The sequence below is a fragment of the Camellia sinensis genome, chromosome 1, assembly GCF_055761805.1.
Source record: "Camellia sinensis isolate YWXY chromosome 1, ASM5576180v1, whole genome shotgun sequence".
NCBI lineage: Eukaryota > Viridiplantae > Streptophyta > Magnoliopsida > Ericales > Theaceae > Camellia > Camellia sinensis.
This window is the reverse complement of record NC_138961.1, coordinates 35905723-35912600: the sequence shown is the minus strand read 5'-3', so window position 1 is coordinate 35912600 and position 6878 is coordinate 35905723.

The following is a 6878-nucleotide window of genomic DNA, read 5'->3' as shown; positions in this document are numbered from 1 at the left end:
GCGTGCCAAAAAATGTTGGCTTATTTTTCCTACGAAGGAAAATATCATAAATGCGAGCGTGCCAGTAAGGATTGAAAAATCCTTACAGATAAATTCAAGCCAATTATCAAGCGATTGTGTTGATGGTTCTTTTGCCTCAACGAAGAGGACTTCAAATTTGCCAAGTGTAACGAAAAGAAAAAGTAAAAGAAGAAAAAGGGACGGAGAAAGATGATTGAGTGAATAATCAAAGTAATAAATACTTACCTCTACTCCTATACTTCGAAAAGGAAGTGCATAAAATGCTTCGAAATGGAAATGCTGAAAATAAATGCTTCGAAATATAAATCTATGTTAAACTACTCCTAAGATAATGAAAATGACAAGAAATATTGAAATCAATTGTCTTTGATTATGAATTCTGGATCCTTTACAATGTAGCCATTAATGGCTATTTATAGAGGAAAAAATACAGCAATAACTACTTAGTAACTACCCATTTCTTCCATCTTCATTCTTGTTTTGCCATGTGTCCTTCCACTCATCCACTTCGTCCTTCATATTCTCCATCATTTCTATAACTTCTTTTAACTTCCAAATGAATAAGAAGATGCCACGTGTCCTGCAATTATATAAATAATAAAAATTGCAGATTTATGGTGCTAACAGATGTTGCCGTCGCCAAGATCACTTCCTTTGCCGTCGTTCTTCAATAAGAAGCAAGTCTCGAAGGTCACCGTCGACGGCGACTCCGCCACCAGAAACCTCCAGTGACTTCTCCAGCTGGACTGAAGCTGAAAAACGGGATATGGGGAGATGGGCGGGTACCCATCCCCGACCCATCCCCGATGGAGATTTAAACAATATCACCTACCCGACCTAATGGGTACAAAAAATGGAGAAACTCCATGTATATGGGTTGGGTCTCCATGGATATCCATTGTATAGGTTATCCATTGCCGTTCCTAACTAATATGCTTATGTTTACAATTTTTTACTTGTTTGTGCACGTTAAAATTTGACCTGACCAATAAGATCTTGTTTCCCTAGTTCCGAAAATAAAGCAGAAGATGGAATTAACACCTGCAAATACAAACATAATAACTATCTCGGTTGCAGAGGGTATTCCGACAATCAAATTAGTAACAATATCTTTCAAAGATAATTAAACAAGATCACAACTCAAACAATAACACACTAGTTAAAGCATATCTCTAACTCACGTGGGTGTCTACGTTATATAACAACATGTGCTTTCTTCATCTTGGAAGTCTTATTTCAATAGAACTCATATCTTTTATTAGGATAACACTTATCTTGGACTCATTTTTCCTAAGAATCTATCACCATCTAGGATTCTAGCCATTTTCTGAATATCTCGGATTTCAGGGTGATCATGTTGGCACTATAAATCTGTAATTATTATTATTATTTATTATTTATAATTTGTAGAACACATGGCACTTTCCTACTCACTTGAAGGTTAAGAGCAATTATAAAGTATTAAAGACACACTACAACAAATAAGAGTTTTAGAGACCATGTATTTTGGTCTCTAAAAGTGAAAATTTTGTTGCAAAATATATTTAAGAACCAATTTCTATCGTCATGAGGATAGTCGCTAAAAGGTTGTTCCGAAAAGTCCAAAACAAGGTTTTTAGCAGCAAAATTTTGAAAATGTCACTAATAAATAGACTTTTAAAGACAAAATAATTTGGTCTCAAAATGATTTATTTTTTTAGAAAAAAAATTTGGTCCTAAAAAGATAATAATTCATCACTAATGTCTAATTTTTGTTGCTAAAAATAAAATAACGGCACTTTTCGCAACAAAAATACTTGGTCCCTAAAAAATAATTTTGTCCCTAAATTTTGGTTTTTGAAATCTTAATTTTTTTTAGTGACGTGTGCAAAAGATGATAGAGAAAATGGAGGACATGAAGCATAGAGTGGTGGAAGTGGAAGATCATAGAGTGTGAAGTGTAGGAGATGAAATAATAGGGCAGTTTTTAGGTATTTTTTTTTTCTTTTAATTTTTCTTTTCTCTACACTTGGGAATTTTGAAGTCCTCTTCATTGAGATAAAAGAACTATCAATGAAATCGCTTAATAATTGACTTGAATTTAATCTGTAATGATTTTTCAATACTTGCTGGCATGCTCGCATTTATGTTATTTTTCTTCGGAGGAAAAATAAGCCAATTGAAGTGATTCGTGATTTAGATCAAGATTAATTGCAACAATACCCAAATAATTAAAATAGACAATCTAAATCATCTAGCACATACGAAAGTGATTTAAATTGTTGCTTCAAAATCAATAAATCAACACAATAGATTTTTACGTGAAAAAACCTCAATTGGAGCACCTCCAATTGTGATTAAAAAACCACGAGCTAAATGCCACTAATCAATCCACTATGAAAGAAAGAAAGAATACAAATTTACCAAACAAATTACTCAAACTCTGTCAATTTGTCTGTAACAATCTGTATTTCTTTCACCGCAACTTTCGTCTCGAAATTGATCAGATTGATGTTGAATTCACAACATCAACACTCTTGAAGTAGAACACTCAAGCAATCAAACTCTTTGATGTATGCTTGTCAAATCATGTAAGTTTAATACTTAATTAAACATCAAAGAAAACTAGCAAAATAGCCCCAGAAGAAAACCATAGAACCCTCAAAGAAGATCTGGAAACTGTAACCTAAAACTTGATAGAACCGCATCTTTTATAGCAAATAGATCTGCGATCTCCACTCAAGCGTAGGACTTGCCGCTCGAGCGGTGTTACGGAAACGCGTGTGACAAAACAGGGTCTATGCTCGAGCGCTAAAACTTACGCTTAAGCATAAAATCACACCTCTCAGTATTTTGGCAGACAAGCCAAAGTACTGAAAAGATAAAAACTCCGTTCGAGCGGGAAGACCAAAATAGAAGAAAAATTATAACTCAATTAAGCTAAGCTTGTTCGCATAATTGGCAACAAGTAGGGACCTAACAATCTCCCCCTTTGTCAATTCCTGGACAAAACTTTTCTAACAATTTTTCTTATCAAACACACGCACTAGACACACTAACTCACATAATCAAAAGCTCTAACCTAAAAAAACAAAAAGTGCAAAAAAAAAAAAAAAACGCAAAAACCTATTTGATTGAGAAACACTTAGAAATATCATGAACAATCTACCTGTGGAAAACACCATACAAACCAAAACTGTGGAACCAAATAAGACAAATAGATTGAAACATGCAAAAATATATATCCAAAGTGATCTATTTCAAAACATCCAAATATCCATGCATCCAAATATCCAAGCCCAAAAATGTCTAGCAAGTTGTAATTTGTAAGCAACAAAAACAGCAAAACTACTCCCCCTTTTTGTCTAGGAGACAAGAGAACCCAGCCAATAGTAACAAAAAAAAACATGAGAGATAGAAGAAAGAAAAAAAAATTGTCCAAGAGAAAAAAAACAATACTGGCCAATGAGAGAAAACAATACTGTCCAATAAGTAACAAAATCATGGAGCTGGTGGTGGTGGAGGAGGCTGCTGCAACTGAAGTGTGGTGGTGGTGGTGGAGAATCTGATCATGCTGAAGTGTAGTCTGTGTGGCTGATTGCTCAATGAAAAACCTAAGTGATTCGTGATTAGATCAAAATTTAATTGTACCAATTCCCAAACAATTAAAACTAACAATCTAAATCATCAAACACGTACGAAAGTGATTTAGATTGTTATTTCAGAAACAATAAATAGATACAAAAGATTTTTACATGGAAAAAAAATCACTATTAGAGCACCTCTAATTGTGATTTAAAAATCACAGGCGAAACGCCACAAATCAATCTACTATGAAGGAAAGAAGGAATACAAAATACCCAAACAAATTACCAAAACTCTATCAATTTGTCTTCAATGCTTTGTATAACTTCCATCGCATCCTTCGCCTCAAGATTGATTAGATTAATGTTGATTCCACAGCATCCACGTCGACTCAACAACTGTGCACAGCTTCGAACACTTTCGAACACTCCACTGTTGAATATCCAGATTCCACCGAAGAAGAGCACTCTTGAAGATGATCACTCAAACAACCCTTTGATGTGAATTATCAAATCATGTGAGTTTAATACTCAAGAAAACATCAAAGGAAAACTAGCAAAACAACCTCTAAAAGAAAACCCAAGAGCTCCTAAAACAGATCTAGAAGAATTAAACCTAAAAACAGAGCTAAACACATATAAAAAGAAAACAGGGGCCGCGTACCCCGCTCGAGCACAAGACTTGCCGCTCGAGCGGAGGCACTAAAACGCGTGCGATTAAACAGGTCTCCGCACGAGGGTTGGAATTCACTTTCGAGCGCAAAAACACGCTTCCCAGTATTTGTGCAGACAAGCCAAACTACTAAGAAAGAGCAAACTCCGCTAGCGCAAATGTTCCCGCTCGAGCGGGAAGACCAAAACCAAGGAAAAAAAATACAACTCTATTAAACTCAAGTTTGTTCGCAGAATTAGCAACCAGGGACCTAACAATCTCCCCTTTTGTCAATTCCCAGAAAAAACTTTTCTAACAATTTTTCGTAAAAACACACGCACTGGAAACACTCACTAACACAACCTATCAGACACAAAAAAAAAAAAACCATTGTAAAACACAAATGCCGAGTTGGTAGAGAAACACTGAGAAACATGTTGAACAATCCACCTGTGGAAATGACCAAATACCAAAAAAAACTAAAACTATGGAACAAGATGAGATACAAATAGAAATAATGCATGAATGTAAGATAAAAACCCACAACCATCGCATTTCCAAGATCCAAGATATCTCAAAGATGTGTGTGCCTGTGTCCGACATGTACAAACCAGTGGGCAATAATATCCAAAAATAACAACCACATGCAAAAAAAAATATCCAAAATCAATAACCACCATAAGGCTAAACTACTCCCCCTTTTTGTTCGAGAGACAAGAAGACAAAGAGATAAGCCAAAAAAACTGTCCAAAAAGAAACTGAAAAAGAAACAAACTCAATGATCGGGTGGCAGTGGATGTGGTTGCTGTAATTGAAGCAATGCAAGAATTTGATCCAGCTGGAGAATGGTTTGGGCAACGGACTACTCAAGATGGCCAAGCCAACCATCGAAAGCATCTAGACGGGCATCCATATGAACCAACCGCTGAGTCAAGGATTGCTCAAAATGGCGAAGCTAGTCATGGATAGTCTGGGGTGGTACAGTTGGCTCCTCTACGCTTGTTGCGGCGGCATCAAACTTGGTCTCCTTATCCAAAAGATCATCATCACCTGTAGAAGGTGGACCTGTCCTAGAAGACTCCCCCTTAACATCTGCCCGACTTTGGGAGATGGTCTTTTTGGTGAAAGGTTGAATAAGGAAGGCAAACACAGCATCCTCATAAACCAGAACCTCAAGTCTAGACAGAAGTCGGTTGATAAGATAACCATAGGGCAACCCTAACTGTTTGTTCCTAAAAACGGCAATCATTTTGCATAGGATAAAGGTGGCAAGGTTAATGGAGAGATGGCGAGCTACGCAAAAGAGAACAAAACCTTGTTCTTGATTGATTTTAGAACAATGAGTGGTAACGATGATATTTGCATAGACAATAAGATTGAGCAGACGGAACTGGGGAATAAGTTCAAACTATTTAATCAAAGCACCCTTGATCCAACTACAAGGCGTACCACACAAGGCAGTGGCCACCTCATTGAAATCACACGTGGGTCGAACAGGGAAAAGATAGTTCTCCAGAAAAATACGGTCGATGCCTAAGAGCTCTCTAATTAGATCAGGGGTAACAACAATAGACTTAGACCGAACCCAGGTCTGGAAGGAAGGGCCAACATCATCAATACCCTCAATGTTACAATAAAACTCTCAGACCTAATCAAGGTTTTGGCGGCCGAAGAAAGACAGAACTAGGTCACCCCCCAACGGATCGAACAATGGTCGAATAGGAATGGACTCAAAAGTGTTTGGCTGTACATGACGCTTTAGATGAACTGTCCTAGAAGAGAAAGACTCTCGAAAAGACTTGGCTTTATCGGCAGCTGGAAATCTGTCGGTGTTATACGAGGGGCGAGAGACTGTGGACTTCCTACATTTGGCAGTGGACATAGTGAACACAAGGGAAAAATGTACACTAACCAAACTGAACACGCCCCAAAACCAAACCCAAACCCGAAACAGTTAAGAATAAAAACCATTAGTAACCAAAAACCAAGTAAGAAAAAAAAACAAGAAAATAAAATCAATACCCAAAACATGAGACCAACAAATATAGACCAAGGCTACTATGAGATATGCACACAGGTAAAAAAATAATACCACAATTGAGATAGAATCGAACCAAGTGAATAAAGTGTGTGAACCAACAACAAGCTTAAGAATCTTTGTGAATGTGTGTGAACCAAGTGAATGAGACACAAAACCAACATCATCAAGTCACACATGACAGGAAAAAAATAAAAAATAAAAGCACAAGTATGAAGCAAGCTCATCATGGATCAAAATAGGCCCAATCTCACCAATAGAACATAGAATGACATTGCCTAGTTCTAAAACCTACTGCAAACATATGAGTAGGTGACCAAACCACTGACGAAGTACTCAAAACAAATCAAAGAACAAGAAACAAACAAATCCTAACACAGACCGAGAGAGAAAAAGAGCAAGGGGAAAAACTAAGAAATTTGGGGTGAGAAAACTTACCAAAGGTGAATCAGAGGTGGCAAAAGAAGAAGGATAACCAAATCAAAGCCCAAATACGTCGCAATCGAAGCCCTAGGGGGGAGAGAGAGAGAGAGAGAGAGAGAGAGAGAGAAACAGAGAAACAATCGCAAAAACAGGAAAAAAAATGAGTGTGAAACGACAAGTG